This window comes from Pristiophorus japonicus, chromosome 23 (assembly GCF_044704955.1).
Source record: "Pristiophorus japonicus isolate sPriJap1 chromosome 23, sPriJap1.hap1, whole genome shotgun sequence".
NCBI classification, from domain to species: Eukaryota; Metazoa; Chordata; class Chondrichthyes; family Pristiophoridae; genus Pristiophorus; species Pristiophorus japonicus.
Window position 1 is genome coordinate 41,617,535 of NC_091999.1, and position 18,553 is coordinate 41,636,087.

Here is an 18,553-nt window from a genome sequence, read left to right on the forward strand (position 1 = left end):
AATCTCTGCCATTTCCGTGTTTCCCATTAGTAATTCTCCAATGTCATCCTCTAAGCGAGCAATGTTTACTTTAGATAATCGTTTCCTTTTTATGTCCCTGTAGAAGCTCTTACTGTCTGTTTTTATATTTCTTGCTAGTTTGCTCTCATCTGCTATCTTCTCTGTCTTTTTCATTTTTTAGTCGTCCTTTGCAGGTTTCTAAAAATTCCCAATCCTCTGGCCTTCCACTGTCCTTCACAACATTATCTGCCATTTATTCCAATTTGATACCATCCTTTACTTCCCATGACGACACTTGTTGCACACGTGATTGACCAGGACACGAGAAGTGTGGTTGTTCCACAACGACAGGGTTTCATCTGTTTCAACAGAAACAACTACACTGTGTTATTTCCAGAAATAATTCCCGCTGTCTGGCCTGAATGAATCCATGTCACTACCAAATGCTGCAATGTTTCCTCCACCCCACAGAGTTCCATCTGTTTAAAGCCACGACAGAAATGTCCCATTTCCTCCTGGAGTTTGAGGGACATCAACTTTAACAATGGGGCAGAGTTTCAGCCAATGAGCGAGATCCAGAACCAGCCCAGCCCACTGGGGGCTGCAAGCCCCACCTCTCGCACACTGCAATTGCTTGGAGGATCAACCGCCTGCCTGGTCCTCCAGCCCCGCCCCCACTCTCCCTATTGGTCGGGAGCTGCCGTCAATCAGCCGGGCAGTGTGAGCTGAGCATGCACAGTGGGTGAGTCAGCAGGTGATAGATGGGCGGAGGGAGGGAGCGGGTTAATAAAGAACGCGCTTATTTGTACTGCCAAAATGGCCGCCACGCCGCACCCTTTGTCAATGATTGGTCCCTTGGAGGATAAGCCACACCCTGAGATTTCACTGGAATGTGTAACTGGAACCGCCCATCCCAAGGTCTCACTGACTTTGCAAATTGTAACTTGATCCACTTTGAATTCCTGAAGCGACAGAGGACAGAGCTCCCCATAAGATAGCAAGGGCCAGCCAAAGTACCTTGCCCCCATCCCAGTGCATGCCTCCCCCAGCAGAAGGGCGTTACCGCAGTCCCAATACATGCCTCCCCCAGCCGAAATGCTTTACCCCAGTCCCAATACATGCCTCCCCTAGCAGAAGGGCGTTACCGCAGTCCCAAGATATGCCTCCCCCAGCTGAATTCCTTACACCAGTCCCAGTGCATGCCTCACCCAGCAGAAGTGCCCGACACTAGTCCCATTGCATTGCTCCTCCCGCCGAAGTGTCTTACCACCGTCCAAGTATATGCCTCCCACAGCCAAAGTGCCTTACCCCAGTACCAGTATAAGCCTCCCCCAGCTGAAGTGCCTTACCCCAGTCCTAGTAAATGCCTCCCCCAGGCAAAGTGCCTTAGCCCAGTCAGAGTGCATGCCTCTCCAGCCGAAGTGCCTTACCCCAGTCAGAGTGCATGCCTCCCCCAGCCGAAGTGCCTTACCCCAATCAGAGTGCATGCCTCCCCCAGCCGAAGTGCCTTACCCCAGTCAGAGTGCAGGCCTCCCCCAGCCAAAGTGCCTTACCCTCGTCCCATTGCATTTCTACCTCATCCGAAGTGAGTGTCTTACCACCGTCCCTATATATGCCTCCCCCAGCCAAAGTGCCTTACCAAAGTTCAAGTGCATGCCTCCCCCAGCCGAAGTGCTTTACCCCAGTCACAGTGTATGCCTCCCCCAGCCGAAGTGCCTGACACCAGTCCCAGTACATGCCTCCCACAGCCGAAGTGCCTTTTCCCAGTCAGAGTGCATGCCTCCCCCAGCCGAAGTGGCTTACCACCGTCCCAGCATATTCCTCCCCCAGGCAATGTGCCTTGCCCCAGTCCCAGTGTATGCCTCCCCCAGCCAAAGTGCCTTACCCCAGTCACAGTATATGCCTCCCCAGCAGAAGTAACTTATCCCAGTCCTAGTGCATGCCTCCCCCAGCCGAAGTGCCTTACCCCAGTCCCATTGCAGGCCTCCCCCAGCCGAAGTGCCTTACCCCAGTCCCAATATATGCTCCCCCAGCCGAAGTGCCTAACCCCAGTCCCAGTGAATGCCTCCCCCAGCCGAATTTCCTTACCCCAGTCCCTCTGTATCCCTCCCCAGATGACGAGCTTTATCCCAGTCAAAGTGCATGCCTCCCCCATTTGAAATGCCTAACCGCAGTCCCAGTGTATGCCTCCACCAGTTGAAGTGCCTTAATCCAGTCCGAGTGCACACCTCTGCCAGCCGAAGTCCCTTACACCCATGCCAGTGCATGCCTCTCCCAGCCAAAGGACCTTGTCCCAGTCCCAGTATATGCCTCCAACAACCGAAGTGCCTTAAACCAGTCGCAGTTTATGCCTATCCCAGCCGAAGTGCATTACCTCAGTCTCAGTATATGCCTCCCCCAGCCGAAGTGCCTAACCCAGTCGCAGTACATGCGTCCCCCAGCCGAAGCGCCTCACCAAAGTTCAAGTGCATGCCTTCCCCAGCTGTGGTGCCTTACCCCAGTCACAGTATGTGCCTCCCCCAGCTGAAGTGCCTGACCCCAGTCCCATTGCATGCCTCCCCCAGCCAAAGTCCCTTACCCCAGTCACAACATATGCCTCCCCCAGCCGAAGTGCCTTATCCCAGTCACAGTGCATGCCTCCCCCAGCCGAAATGCCTTATCCCAGTCACAGTGCATGCCTCCCCCAGCTGAAGTGCCTTACCCCAGTCCAAGTATATGCCTCCCCCAGCCGAAGTGCCTTACAGCAATCCCAGTGCAAGCCTCCCCCAGCCAAAGTGCCTTATCGCAGTCCAAGTGAATGCCTCCCCCAGCCGACGTACTTTACCCCAGTCCCAATTTATCCCTCCCTCAGTTGAAGTGCCTTATCCCAGTCCCAGTGTTAGCGTCCCCCAGTTGACATGCCTTACGCCAGTCACAGTATATGCCTCCCCCAGTTAAAGTATCTTACCCCAGTCCTAGTGCATGCCTCCCCCAGCCGAAGTGCCTTACCCCAGTCCCAGTGCAGGCGTCCCCCACTCAAAGTGCCTTACCCCAGTCCCAGTGCATGCCTCCCCCAGCTGAAGTGCCTTACCCCTGTCCCAATATATGCTCCCCCAGCCGAAGTGCCTAACCCCAGTCCCAGTTCATGCCTCCCCCATCCGAAATGCCTTAACCCAGTCAGAGTGCATGCCTCCCCCAGCTGAAGTGCCTTACACCAGTCCCAGTGAATGCCTCCCCCAGCCGAATTGCCTTACCCCAGTCCCTCTGTATCCCTCCCCAGATGACGTGCCTTATCCCAGTCAAAGTGCATGCCTCCCCCATTTGAAATGCCTAACCGCAGTCCCAGTGCATGCCTCCCCCAGCCGAAGTGCCTTATCCCAGTCCCAGTGTATCCCTCCCACAGTTGAAGTGCCTTAGCCCAGTCCCAGTTTATGCCTCGCCCAGTTGAAGTGTCTTACTCCAGTCCCAGTGTTAGCATCCCCCAGTTACAGTGGCTTACCCCAGTGCCAGTGTATCCCTTCCTCAGTTGAAGCGCCTTACCCCAGTCCAGTGTATCCCTGCCCCAGTTGAAGTGCCTTACCCCATTCCCAGCATATGCCTCCCCCAGCTGAAGTGCATTACCCCAGTCTCAGTATATGCCTCCCCCAGCCAAAGTGCCTTAATCCAGTCCCATTGCATGCCTCCCCCAACCAAAGTGCCTTACCCCAGTCACAACATATGCCTCCCCCAGCCGAAGTGCCTTATCCCAGTCACAGTGCATGCCTCCCCCAGCCGAAGTGCCTTATCCCAGTCACAGTGCATGCCTCCCCCAGCTGAAGTGCCTTACCCCAGTCCAAGTACATGCCTCCCCCAGCCGAAGTGCCTTACAGCAGTCCCAGTGCAAGCCTCCCCCAGCCAAAGTGCCTTAACGCAGTCCAAGTGAATGCCTCCCCCAGCCGACGTACTTTACCCCAGTCCCAGTGTTATCATCCCCCAGTTGAAGTGCCTTACCACAGTCCCAGTGTATCCTTCCACCAGTTAAAGTGCCTTAAACCAGTCCCAGTGAATACCTCCCCAAGCCAAAGTGCCTTACCGCAGTCCCAGTGCATGCCTCCCCCAGTTGAAGTACATTACACAAGTCCCAGGTATCCCTCCACCTGTTGAAGTGCGTTATCCTAGTCCCAGTGTATTCCTCCCCCAGCCGAAGTGCCTTACCCCAGTCCCACTGTATCTCTCCAGCCGTTGAAGTACATTACCCTAGACCCAGTGCATGCTTCCCCCAGCCGAAGTGCCTTACCCCAGTCCCAGTATATGCCTCACCCAGCCAAAGTGCCTTAAACCAGTCCCAGTGAATGCCTCCACAAGCCAAAGTGCCTTACCCCAGTCCCAGTGTATCCCTCCACCAGATGAAGTGCCTTACTGCAGTCCCAGTGCATGCCTCTCCCAGTTGAAATGCCTAACCGCAGTCCCAGTGTATGCCTCCACCAGTTGAAGTGCCTTACTCCAGTCCGAGTGCACACCTCTGCCAGCCGAAGTCCATTAGATGCCTCTCCCAGCCAAAATGCCTTGTCCCAGTCCCAGTATGTGCCTCCAGCAACCAAAGTGCCTAAAAGCAGTCGCAGTTTATGCCTATCCCAGCCAAAGTGCCTTACCCCAGTCCCAGTGCATGCCTCCCCCAGCCGAAGTGCCTTGCCACAGTGTGAGTGCAAGCTACCCCCAGTGAAAGTATTTTACCCCATCCCAGTGCATGCCTCCCCCAACCGTCGTGCCTTACCCCAATCCCAGTGTATCCCTCCCCCAGTTGAAGTGCCTTAGCCCAGTTCCAGTTTATGCCTCCCCCATTTGAAGTGTCTTATTCCAGACCCAGTCTAGCCCTCCCACAGTTGAAGTGCCTTTCCTCCAGTCCCAGGGAATCCCTCCCCCAGTTGAAGTGCCTTACCCCAGTCCCTGTGTATCCCTCCACCAGTTGAAGTTTCTTACTCCACTCCCAGTGTTAGCATCCCCCAGTTGAAGTGCCTTACCCCAGTGCCAGTGTATCCCTCCCTCCGTTGAAGTGCCTTACCCCAGTGCCAGTGTATCTCTCCCTCAGTTGAAGTGCCTTACCCCAGTGCCAGTGTAACCCTCTCTCTGTTGAAGTGCCTTACCCCAGTCCCTGTGTCTGCCTCCCCCAGTTGAAGTACCTTGTTCCTGTCCCAATGTATCCCTCCCCCAGTTGAAGTGCCTTACCCCAGTGCCAGTGTATCCCTCCCTCAGTTGAAGTGCCTTATCCCGGTCCAGTGTATCCCTTCCCCAGTTGAAGTGCCTTACCCCAGTCCCATTATATGCGTCCCCCAGCCGTAGTGCCTTACCCCAGTCCCAGGGTATCCCTCCCCAGCTGAAGTGCCTGAGCCCAGTCCCGGTGTAAGCCTCCCGCAGTTGAAGTGCCTTATTCCAGACCCAGTGTATCCCTCCCACAGTTGAAGTGCCTTTCCTCCAGTCACAGTTTATCGCTCCCCAGCTGAAGTTTCTTACTCCAGTGCCAGTTTATCCCTCCCGCAGTTGAAGTGCCTTACCCCAGTGCAAGTTTATCCCTCCCCCAGTTGAAGTGCCTTACCCCAGTGCATGTTTATCCCTCCCCCAGTTGAAGTGCCTTACCCCAGTCCCAGTATATGCCTCCCCCAGTTGAAGTGCCTTACCCCAGTCCCAGTGCATGCCTCCTCAGCCAAAGTGCCCTACCCCAATCCCAGTATATACCTCCCCCAGCTGTGGTGGCTGAACAGTCCAATATGAGAGCCACTGACTTGTCACAGATGGGACAGATAGTCGTTGAGGGAACGGGTAGGTGGGACTGGTTTGTGTACGCTCTTTCTGCTGCCTGCACTTGATTTCTGCATGCTCTCGGCGTTGAGACTCGAGGTGTTCAGAGAATTACTATCTCCTAAGCCTCATCATCATCATCATAGACAATCCCTCGAAATTGAGGAAGAAATGCTTCCACTCTAAAAGTGAGTTCTCAGGTGATTGTACAGTGCAATATGGGAATTATAGTCACTGTCACTGGTGGGACAGACAGTCGTTGATGGAAAGTCTGGGTGAGGAGTCTGCTTTGCCAGATGCTCCTTCCGCTACCTTTGCTTGTTTTCTGCATGCTCTCGGCGATGAGACTCGATGTGTTCAGTGCCCTCCTGGATGCTCTTCCTTCGCTTATGGTGGACTTTGACCAGGGATTCCAAGGTGCCTAATATCCTACTGACGATCCCAACCACTAACCCCAATCCTAACAAATAACCACAACCACTAAACACTAAACTCGCGCCCAAACCCAGTCCCGAATCAAAGGTTGTTCACAGGGATCAGTGGAGGAGCTAAAGACCCGATAATGGAAGTATTTCAACAATTATCTTGATGCAAGAAATTCTGCAAGCTATGTTAGTAACAAGAAATTATATCAACAAAACTATTAAATCAGGAAAGACAGTTAAAAAGATCACACATTTCAAAGACGATTACATATAGTAACCACATTCAAAAAGCGTTAAACAATGTACAAAATAATAGATTTCCAGTCTTAAGCAACATAGTTCTTTCAATGGTTGCTTGAAAGGAATGTCATATGAGTGTAATGTGAAACATTCCGGTTCAGTTTCTGACACCCACAAGCCGTATACTCAAAGAGAACAACCTTGGGATTTGATATCATAAAAGATCAACTGGGGGAGAAGTGAAATAATCTACAGTAAGAAAAGGCTTCAAAATGGAACAGTCGGTAACAGAACATTAATTAGTTATTATTATGGAGAAATCAAACATTCGACACACTGTCTTTGAACCAAGCTGATTTATTCAATATTTATAGAAACATAGAAACATTGAAAATAGGTGCAGGAGTAGGCCATTCGGACCTACGAGCCTGCAATGAGTACATGGCTGAACATGCAACTTCAGTACCCACTTCCTGTTTTCTCACCATACACCTTGATCCCCCTAGTAGTAAGGACTACATCTAATTCCTCTTTGAATATATTTAGTGAATTGGCCTCAACAACTTTCTGTGGTAGAGAATTCCACAGGTTCACCACTCTCTGGGTGAAGAGGTTTCTCCTCATCTCGGTCCTAAATGGCTTACCCTTATCCTAAGACTGTAACCCCTGGTTCTGGACTTCCCCAACATTAATAAGAACATAATAACAAAAGAACATAAGAATTAGGAACAGGAGTGGGCCATCTAGTCCCTCGAGCCTGCTCCGCCACCCAACAAGATCACGGCTGATCTGGCCGTGGACTCAGCTCCACTTACCCGCCCGCTCCCCATAACCCTTAATTACCTGACTGGTTAAAAATCTATCGATCTGTGATTTGAATATATTCAATGAGCTCGCCTCAACTGCTTCCTTGGGCAGAGAATTTCACAGATTCACAACCCTCTGGGAGAACAAATTCCTTTTCAACTCGGTTTAAAATTGGCTTCCCCGTATTTTGAGGCTGTGCCCCCTAGTTCTAGTCTCCCCGACCAGTGGAAACAACCTCTCTGCCTCTATCCTGTCTATCCCCTTCATTATTTTAAATGTTTCTATAAGATCACCACTCATCCTTCTGAACTCCAACGTGTAAAGACCCAGTCTACTCAATCTATCATCATAAGGTAACCCCCTCTTCTCCGGAATCAGCATCGTGAATCGTCTCTGTACCCCTTCCAAAGTATTCCTTAAGAAAGGTGACCAAAACTGCACGCAGTACTCCAGGTGCGGCCTCACCAATACCCTGTACAGATGCAGCAGTACCTCCCTGCTTTTGTACTCCATCCCTCTCGCAATGAAGGCCAACATTCCATTCGCCTTCCTGATTACCTGCTGCACCTGCAAACCAACTTTTGGGGATTCATGCACGAGGACAAGGCCGTGTGGCCTAATGGGAAAGGCGTCTAACTGCGATTGTATCTGTGATATTATCAGATGATTGCAGGTTCGAGTCCTACCGTGGTCAGTTAATTCGCTGCGTGAACTGTCATGTTCTTTATCCAAAAAGAGTTTCATGCACGAGGACCCCCAGGTCCCTCTGAACTGCAGCATGTTGTAATTTCTCCCCATTCAAATAAAATTCCCTTTTACTGTTTTTTGTCCCAAGGTGGATGAACTCACATTTTCCGACATTGTATTCCATCTGCCAAACCTTAGCCCATTCGCTTAACCTATCTAAATCTCTTTGCAGCCTCTCTGTGTCCTCACACAACCCGCTTTCCCACTAATCGTTGTGTCATCTGCAAATTTTGTTACACTACACTCTGTCCCTTCTTCCAAGTCATCTATGTATATTGTAAACAGTTGTGGTCCCAGCACTGATCCCTGTGGCACACCACTAACCACCGAGTTCCAACCCAAAAAGGACCCATTTAACCCGACTCTCTACTTTCTGTATGCCAGCCAATTCTCGATCCATGCTAATACATTTCCTCTGACTCCGCGTACATTTATCGTCTGCAGTAACCTTTTGTATGACACCTTATTGCATGCCTTTTGGAAATCTAAATACACCACATCCATCGGTACAACTCTATCCATCATGCTCTTTGTATCCTCAAAGAATTCCAATAAATTAGTTACACGTCATTTCCCCTTCATGAATCCATCTTGTGTCTGCTTGATTGCACTATCCCTATATAAATGTCCCGTTATTTCTTCCTTAATGATAGCTTCAAGCATTTTCCCCACTACAGATGTTAAACGAATCGGCCTATAGTTACCTGCTTTTTGTCAGCCCCCTTTTTTAAACAGAGGCGTTACATTAGCTGCTTTCCAATCCGATGGCACCTCCGCAGAATCCAGAGAATTTTGGTAGATTATAACGAAAGCATTTGCTATAACTTCCGCCATCTCTTTTAATACCCTGGGATGCATTTCATCAGGACCAGGGGACGTGTCTACCGTGAGTCCCATTAGCCTGCCCAGCACTACCCCACTAGTGAAAGTGATTATCTCAAGGTCCTCCCTTCCCACATTCCCGTGACCAGCAATTTTTGGCATGGTTTTTGTGTCTTCCACTGTGAAGACCGAAGCAAATTAATTGTTTAAGGTCTCAGCCATTTCCACATTTCCCATTATTAAATCCCCTTTCTCATCTTCTCAGGGACCAACATTTACTTTAGACAGTCTTTTCCATTTTATATACCTGTGAAAGCTTTTACTATCTGTTTTTATGTTTTGCACAAGTTTACATTCGTAATCTATCTTCCCCTTCTTTATTCCTTTCTTAGTCATTCTTTGCTGTCGTTTAAAATTTTCCCAATCTTCTAGTTTCCCACTAATCTTGGCCACCTTATACGCATTGGTTTTTAATTTGATACTCTCCTTTATTTCCTTGGTTATCCCCGGCTGGTTATCCCTTCTCTTACCACCCTTCTTTTTCATTGGAATATATTTTTGTTGAGCACTATGAAAGAGCTCCTTAAAAGCCCTCCACTGTTCCTCAATTGTGCCACCGTTTAGTCTCTGTTCCCAGTCTACTTTAGCCAACTCTGCCCTCATCCCACTCTCGTCCCCTTTGTTTAAGCATAGTACGTTCGTTTGAGACACGACTTCCTCACCCTCAATCTGTATTACAAAATCAACCATACTGTGATCACTCATTCCGAGAGGATCTTTTACTAGGAGAACGTTTATTATTCCTGTCTCATTACACAGAACCAGATCTAAGATAGCTTGCTCCCTTGTAGGTTCTGTAACATACTGTTCTAAGAAACAATCCCGTATGCATTCTATGAATTCCTCCTCAAGGCGACCCCGTGTGATTTGATTTGACCAATCAATATGTAGGTTAATATCCCCCATGATTACTGCTGTTCCTTTTTCACATGCCTCCATTATTCCCTTGATTATTGTCCACCTCACCGTGAAGTTATTATTTGGGGGCCTATAAACTACGCCCATCAGTGACTTTTTCCCCTTACTATCTCTAATCTCCACTCACAATGATTCAACATGTTGTTCATTAGAGCCAATATCATCTCTCACAACTGCCCTGATATCATCCTTTATTAACAGAGCTAACACACCTCCTTTCCTTTCTTGTCTATCTTTCCGAATTGTCAGATACCCCTGCATGTTTAATTCCCAGTCTTGGCCACCCTGTAACCACGTTTCTGTAATGGCCACCAAATCATACCCATTTGTAATGCTTTGTGCTGTCAACTCATTTACATTATTTCGAATACTTCGTGCGTTTTAGTAGAGATTTTTAATACTAGTTTTTAAACCATGATTTTTTAGTTTTGACGCCTCCTGCAGCCCCTTTATATTCATACATATTGTCCCTTCTTATCACCTTGTGGTTTACACTTCCACCAGTGCTAATCTGCTTTGTTGCCTCCTGGATTTTGCATTCTATCTTGGAGTTCTGTTCATCTGAGCTCTCACCCACTCTAACTAGCTCAGAGACCCCTCCTGGGTTCCCATCTCCCTGCCAAGCGAGTTTAAAGCCCTCCCAACTGTACTGTCAAAACCACCCGTGAGAACATTGGTCCCGTCGCTCTAGAGGTGTATCCTGTCCCGACTTCTACAGGTCCCACCTTCCCCAGAAGCGGTCCCAATTGTTCAGGAAACTAAAGCCCTCCCTCTTACACCAACGGGAGAGTCGAGAGCACCAGCTCCAACTGTCGCAGGAGAGAGAGTGGAGAGCACCAGCTCCAAGAATCACAGGACGAGAGAGTGGAAAGCACCAGCTCCAACTGTCGCAGGATAGAGAGAGGAGAGCACCAGTTCAAACTATCACAGGACATTAATATAGAACATTAATCTCCAGCGCAGATATAGGGGTTATTAAGATCAGCAGAAACAAACAATAACTGCCAGAATGAATGTGGTTCAATGCCCAATGCAATCTCAGTAAATCCTGTTCTATTCACCAACGCAGTATTGCAATGGCGGCGTATTTACCCAATATGCAGCACGGGCAAGAAAATGCCGAACCAGACTACAGGAGTTCAGTGCGCAGGCGCGTGTCCTGGCTGTGTTTCGAGCATGCGCGGCGAATGTAGTGGCGAAGGAGAAATAGGTAACATGCCCTTCGCAGAAGCGCTTAATTTGAGCGGGTGGAGGGGAGCAATGGACCAGCGGGTGGCGGGAGAGGCTTCATAAACCAGCGGTGCCCGCCGCCAGCCCGGAATAAAAACCGGAATATCGGTGGTTGCAGCTTCGGGTCTTTCTCCCGGTCACAGGCCCAGGCTAACGGCGGCCATCTTCGTGCAGGAGCGGGTTCAGTGCTCCGCCTTCTTGATTTGGTGAGTCGCACCGCGCATGCGCGGCCATCTTGGTTCAGGAACAAAGTGAGCGATGTCAGTGTCTGTTTCCAACCGGGTCCCAGTGGGTAAAGGAGTGTTTCAGATATTTTATTCTCACTCTCCACACCTCGAATTTCTCACCATCTCCCCTAAAGGCGATGCTTAGTACCGACCTTATGGTTTAAGTCCTACATAATTGTAACAGAGAAGGCCCAGAAATATTCACTCCTTGGGTTAGAATCCCCATGTTCAGTCCCAGGGTTGGAATCCCATTCTCATCATTATCATAGGCAGTCCCTAGAATCGAGGAAGACTTGCTTCCACTCCTGAAGTGAGTTTATTGGCGGCTGTACAGTCGAATACGAGAGCCACAGATTCTGTCACAGGTGGGACAGATAGTCGTTGAGGGAAGTGGTGGGAGGGACTGATTTGCCGCACGCTATTTCCGCTGCCTGCGATTGATTTCTGCATGCTCTCTGCATTGAGACTCGAGGTGCTCAGCGCCCTCCCGGAAGCACTTCCTCCACTAAGGGCGGTCTTTGGCCAGGGACTCCTCGGTGTCAGTGGGGATGTCGCACTTTATCAGGGAGGCTTTGAGGGTGTCCTTGTAACGTTTCCGCTGCCCACCTTTGGCTCGTTTACCATGAAAGACCTCCGCATAGAGCACTTGCTTCGGGAGTCTCATGGCTGGCATGCAAACTAATTTGCCTGCCCAGCAGAGCTGATCGAGTGTGGTCAGTGCTTCAATGTTGGGGATGTTATCCTAGACGACCACGCTGATGTTGATGTGCCTGTCGTCCCAGGGGATTTGTAGGATCTTGCGGAGACATCGTTGGTGATATATCTCCAGCGACTTGAGGTGTCTACTGTACATAGTCCATGTCTTGAGCCATTCAGGATGGTGGGTATTACTACAGCCCTGTAGACCATGAGCTTGGTGGTAGCTTTGAGGGCCTGGTCTTTGAGCACTATTTTGCTCCGCTGGCTGAAGGCTGCACTGCCGCACTGGAGGTGGTGTTGAATCTCCTCATCAATGTCGGCTTTTGTTGATAGGATGCTCCAGAGGTATGGGAAATGCTCCATGTTGTCGAGGGCCATGCCATGGATCTTGATGACTGGGTGGCAGTGTTGTGCGTCGAATACAGGCTGGTGGATGATCTTTGTGTTATGGATATTTAGCGTAAGGCCCATGCTTTCGTGTTCCTCAGTAAATACATCGACTATATCCTGGAGTTCAGCCTCAGAATGTGCACAGACGCAGGCGTTGTCCACATACTGTAGCTCAACAACAGAGGTTGGGGTTATCTTGGACTTTGTACCAGAGGCGGCAAAGATTAAACAGCTTCCTGCTGGTTCTGTAGTTTTGTTCCACTCCAGTAGGGAATTTGTTGACTGTGAGTTAGAGCGTGGCAGTGAGGAAGATTGAGAAGAGGATGGGAGCGATGACGCAGCCCTGTTTGACCCCGGTCCGGACGTGGATTGGGTCTGTAATGGATCAGTTGGTAAGGATTATGGCCTGCATGTCGTCGTGGAGCAGGCGAAGGATGTTGACAAATTTTTGAGGGCATCCGAAATGGAGGAGGATGCTCCATAGAGCCTCATGGTTCACAGTGACAAATCCCTTTGGAAGGTTGAAAAAGCCCATGTATAACGGCTGGCGCTGGTCCCTGCATTTTTCCTGCAGCTGTCGCGCTGCAAAGATCATGTCTGATGTGCCCCGTGGGGCACTGTGACTCCAGGAGGAGCTCCTCAGCCACAGGGAGAAGACGGTTGAAGAGGAATCTGGCAATAACTTTCCCAGTGGCTGATTAGCAGGGAGATTCCTCTGTAGTTGCTGCAGTTGGACTTGCCCCCTTTTTTAAAGATGGTCACGATCATTGCATCTCTGTGATCTCCCGTCATGCTCTCCTCCCTCCAGATGAGCGAGATGAGGTCATGTATCCATGCTAACAGCGAATCTCCGCCATGCATTCGCGCCTCAGTAGGGATTCCATCCGCTCCCGTAGCCTTGTTGTTCTTGAGCTGCCTTATGGCTTTTCCTACCTCATGCAACGTTGGTGTTTCACTGAGGTGGTGGCGGATCGCATGCTGTGGGATGGAGTCGAGAACACTCGAGTCAAAGTCAGAATCTCGATTGAGGAGATCTTCGAAGTGCTCCTTCCAGCGGGCCTCGACAACCTCGGTGTACTTGATGAGTGTTTCTCCATTCTCGGCCAGCAGTGGGGTGGGGCCTTGGGAGTTTGAACCGTAGGTGGCCTTGACTGATATGAAGAATCCTCGCACATCATGGCTGTTGGCCAGTTATTGTATCTCCTGTGCTTTCTCCATCCACCACCTGTTCTTTAGGTCTCAGGTTTTTTGTTGGATCTCAGCTTTGAGCCGCCTGTAATGTTGCTTTGCTGCTCCTGAGTTGGGTTGTTGCTTGAGGCTCAGAAATATTAATTCTTGGATCACCTGATAATTCTCATCAAACCAGTCCTGGTGTGTTCTGGTTGAATGACCAAGTGTCTCTTCACAGGCACTGGTTATGGAGGCCTGGAGGGCAGACCAAGCGCTGTTGGCATTCAGCATCTCAGCGTCATCAAGACACGACAGGTTAGCTCTGAAGCGTTGGCTGTATAGGGCTCTCTTAGCTGGGTCTTTAAGTGCCCCGGCATTAACTTTCTTGTGGCACTGCTTCTGCTGTCCCCTCCGCTTTGGGGCTATGTTAATGTCGATGATGGATCAGGCGGTCGTACGTCCAGCAGTCGTCAGCTTCTGTCATGGCGCGGGTGATTCGCACACCCTCACGATCCCTGGCTCGGACGATGACATAGTCGAGCAGGTGCCAGTGTTTGGAGCGAAGGTGTTGCCACGATGCCTTGTATTTGTCCCTCTGGTGGAACAAGGTGTTGGTGATGAGAAGTTCATGTTCTTGACATTTTGTCAGGATTAGGGTACCACTGGAGTTGGCTTTCCCTACCCCGTCACTGCCAATCATGCCTCCCCAGAGGGCTGTGTCTTTGTCGACCCTGGCGTTGAAGTCACCTAAGAGGATCAGTTTGTCACCTGCAGGGACGCAGGACAGGGATGTTTCGAGGTTGGAATAAAAACCCTCTTTGGTCTCCTCTATTGAATCGACTGTTGGGGCATACGCACCGATGATTGTTGCGCATTGGTTCCGGAATAGAAAATAGGTGCAGAAGCAGGCCATTTAGCCCTTCTAGCCTGCACCGCCATTCAATGAGTTCATGGCTGAACATGAAACTTCAGTACCCCCTTCCTGCTTTCTCGTCATAACCCTTGATCCCCCGAGTAGTAAGGACTTCATCTAACTCCCTTTTGAATATATTTAGTGAATTGGCCTCAACTACTTTCTGTGGTAGAGAATTCCACAGGTTCACCACTCTCTGGGTGAAGAAGTTCGGGTGAGTTGAAGAGTCAAGAGGCGTTTGTTAACCCCACAGGGGGTGTCCTTGCGGCTGTCGACAAGATCATTTTGATGGCGAAGCCGACTTTATGAAGGTGGAGTTCTTCCTCTCTTTTCTTTTCCAGAAAAAGGTGTAACCTCCATATTGTTCCTTGAGCTGGCCTTCCCCTGCCTGCCGGATCTCGCTTAGGGTGGCGATGTCGATGTCAAAGCTTCTAAGTTCCCGGGCAATTATGGTGGTGTGGCATTCTGGCCTGTTGCTGTTGGAGTTGTACAATGGAAGTCCTGACGTTTCAGGTCCATACCTTCATGTTAACGGAGTGGAAGATGCCTGTGTGTGAGTTCATTCAACGTGGGGTGGCATAGCTGAGCAAGGTCTTGGTCCAGTGGCAAGGGATCCAAGACGACTGGAGACCAGGCACTTCTGTATGAGCCTAATTGCCGAAGGTGAAATGTTGGCTGCAAGCTCGGTGCTGAGTTGCACCCTTGTTGGTAAGTGGTCCGAGGCTTGGTTCGGGGCAGGCATTAGGAAGTCAGTTGTCCGCTGGAGTTCCAAGTGGGAGGCCAGCAAGGAGTAGGAGGGTGAAAGAATCATAGCCAGGCCACCAGCCATCGATGAGGAGAGATATGTAGGCCCGCTGCTGGAGGGATGAAAACCCGCCGCTGGAGGGATGTAGGCCCGCCGCAGGAGGGGCCGGGTGATGTCACGGTCGCCGGGTCGGAGGCACACCTGCTTGCTGGGCGTCGTCGTGAGTAACCTGGTTTCAAATGGCTGAAAATGATGCTAATAAAACACACCAAACTATTTTCTATTTAGATTGGGGTACAGTATTCAATTGCTTAATAAAACATTTTTAAAATAAAATTATTCTTAAACGTTCCTCCACGTTGTTTAAAAGTTTCTTCAGAAGTTTTAAAAGTTTCTCCCGGAGTTTTAAAAAAGATTTTCCAAGTTATTTAAAATTTTCTCCAGAGGGTTCAAAAATTTCCCCAAGTTGTTTAAAAGTTTCTCTTGAAGTTTTAAAAATTTTCACAAGTTGATTAAAAGTTTAAAATGAAAGTCAGTAGTAAGCTACCTGCCTTCATAGTGTTCCATTGTGCTGCCATCCCTCTGCAGCTGCACAAAGCCCTGGCTAGACCACACCTGGAGCACTGCGGGGAAGTAGAGGCTCAGTCATCTCTGAAGGGGGCCCGAATGCTTGGACGCCATGTACATTCCCAGTGTTAGAATCCCCATGTACAATGCCAGCGTTAGAATCCCCATATACAGTCCCATAGTTAGATTCCCCATGTACTCTCCTAGGGTTAGAATGCCCACATACTCGCTCAGGGATAAAATCCCCATGTACAGTCCTAGGGTTAGAATCCCCATTTACAGTGCCTGGGCTAGAACCCCCATGTATGGTCCCAGGGTTAGAATCCCCATGTATTCTCCCAATGTTAGAATGCCCAAGTACTCTCCCAGGGTTCGAATCCCCATGTGCAGTCCCAGGATTGGAATCCCAATGTACAGTCTCGGGTTTGGAATCCTGTGACTACACAGATGAAGAGAAAAATTGAGGCCTTGAATCTGAGTTGGGGAAAAATCATAGAAACATGATTAAATTTCTATCCTAAACTATTTGAAATCAAATCAAATGAATTGTTGCAATTAACACATTACTTTCATGCCAAATGGGAAACAAGTGAAGTGTGGGCTGTGCAGGACTGTTTGCGCCCGGTTACACGGCATGTCCCTGGCTCTCCACTGTAAATGCACTTCTTTAGGTTCACAGTCTCATTGACACATCCAACTGACTAGATGGACCTCGCCCTTTAAAGCACATCAGAGAAATATCAGCATTTGATGTTTAATTTGCTAAACCTTTATAAAACACTGGTTAGGCCTCAGCTGGAGAATTGTGTTCAAGTTTGGGCTCCAAACTTTCATAATGATGGCAAGCTTTTAGAGAAGGTGCAGAAGGAATGGTGCCAGGGAGATGGGACTTCCGTGATGTGGAGAGTCTGGTGAAGTTTTCTCCAGAGAGCAGGAAAGGGTAAAAGTAGATTTGATGGAGATGTACAAAATTATGAACGATTTAGATAGAGTAAATATGGAGAAAGTGTTTCCAGTGGCATGAGGGAAAGTAACCAGAGGAGCCAAACTTCCGATGATTGGCAAAATAACGAGAGGTGAGATGTGGGATCATTTGTTACTCAGCAAATTGTTCCAATCCAGATTGAACGGTCTGAAAGGGTGGTGGAAGCAGATTGAATTATAACTTTTAAAAGGGAATTGGATAAATACTTGCTGGGAAAAATATATCTAGAAATGGGTAAAGAGCAGAGGAGTGAGACTCATTGAACAGCTCCACCAAAGAGCCGGCACAGACAGGATGGGCTGCATGGCCTCCTGTGCCGTACTCTCTGTGACAATGGCAGATGATCTTACCCAGAGTGCTCCGCCTGGCAGAATACACCCTATCTCCATCAGCAGGGGGGCAACGTGGGTAGGCCTGGTCCCTGGAGAGCCGGGGACTGATTGGAGCGAGCATGGCATCAGCATCACCAAGTGTGGCTCTCAGGCGCCAGGCAACACCGAGTGTGACTCTCAGTCCCGGGCAGCACCGATTGTGGCTCCCAGGCCTCATGCAACAGGCCCCATGCATCATAGAGTGCGGCTCTCAGGCCCCGGTCAACACCGAGAGTGGCTCTCAGGCCCCGGGCAACACCGATTGCGGCTCTCAGCCTGCGTATCAAAGCCTCCGGGCCCGGCACCAGCAAACCCCAGGGGCAGTGCCTCCCCCACATCATGAAATACAGCATGCCCAGCAATTCCAAGCCGCTCCATATCAGGGTGGGTGCTGGATGCGGAAGTCACTCCCTGGTCTCCTGAACAGTATAGTATTCGGCATCCCTTGAATCGAGGATGACCCACTTCCACACCAAAAAGGGATGAGTTCACAGATGTTTCAATATGAGACTTGATATTCCAGGTCCCGAACTACATATTGAAGGGTGGGAGATGCCTGTGCGTGGATTCTTTTAACGTGGGTAACCGTTGCATACCAGCCACCACACGGGCTGGACAGAGTGAGGTCTTGGTCCAGTGGCAAAGGTTAACCAAGACGACTGGAGACCAAGTTCCGCTGCGCAGACCTGGTGCACATACTCCTACTGCCCATAGATCGCAGGGTGGTCTGGCCCATGCTGTCCCTGGGCCCTTGCCTATCCCGGGCCCCGAACTCGCGCCTCTTGTTGCCCCAATCTCTCCGCCCCAAACTCTTGTCTCTCGTGGGGCCCAATCTCTCCGCCCCGAACTCTCGCCTTTCGTGGGCCCCAATCTCTTCCCCCCCTGAACTCTCGCCTCTCGTGGGGCCCAATCTCACCGCCCAGAACTCTCGCTGCTTGTGGGCCCCAATCTCACCGCTCCGATCCCTCACCTCTCCTGGGCCCCAATCTCTCCGCCCTGAACTCTCATCTCTCCTTGGCCCCAATCTCTCCTCCCCGAGCACTCACCTCTCCTTGGCCTCAATCCCTCCATTTCGAACACTCACCTCTCCTTGGCCCCAATCTCTCCATTCCGAACTCTTCCCTCTCCTTGGCCCGAATCTCTCAGCCCCCAACTCTCGCCTCTTGTGGGCCACAATCTCTCAGCCCCGATCTCCCGGTGCTACTCCACCCCGACCTCACCACTCCTCTGCTGCTTGCCGCACCACCTGCTGTACCTGGGCCATTCTGATGATCCTGTCCATGCTCCAATCGCTGACCTGGATTCCGGTACAAAGCAAAATCTAGAATCTCAAGTCTACAAATCGAGGGCAATTTAGAATAAATCGCCTCTCAACTATGCTGCAAATATTAGAAAGACGCTTTGGATACCTGGTCTCCTGTGTGGGTCTGTTTGTTGCATCTGTTTGAGCTGGAGTGGAGATGGAGGAGAAGCTGCTGGGTTT

At 50.1% G+C, this 18,553-nt stretch overlaps 1 protein-coding gene across 1 annotated transcript in view; it reads left to right on the forward strand.

The window, feature by feature from the left end:
* Nucleotides 1-18,553, forward strand: part of LOC139235650 (zinc finger protein 420-like) — a gene marked incomplete at its 5' end in the record, with an annotated part of 123,610 nt that overhangs the window by 103,853 nt on the left and 1,204 nt on the right. The gene's annotated exons all lie outside the window — the stretch shown is intronic.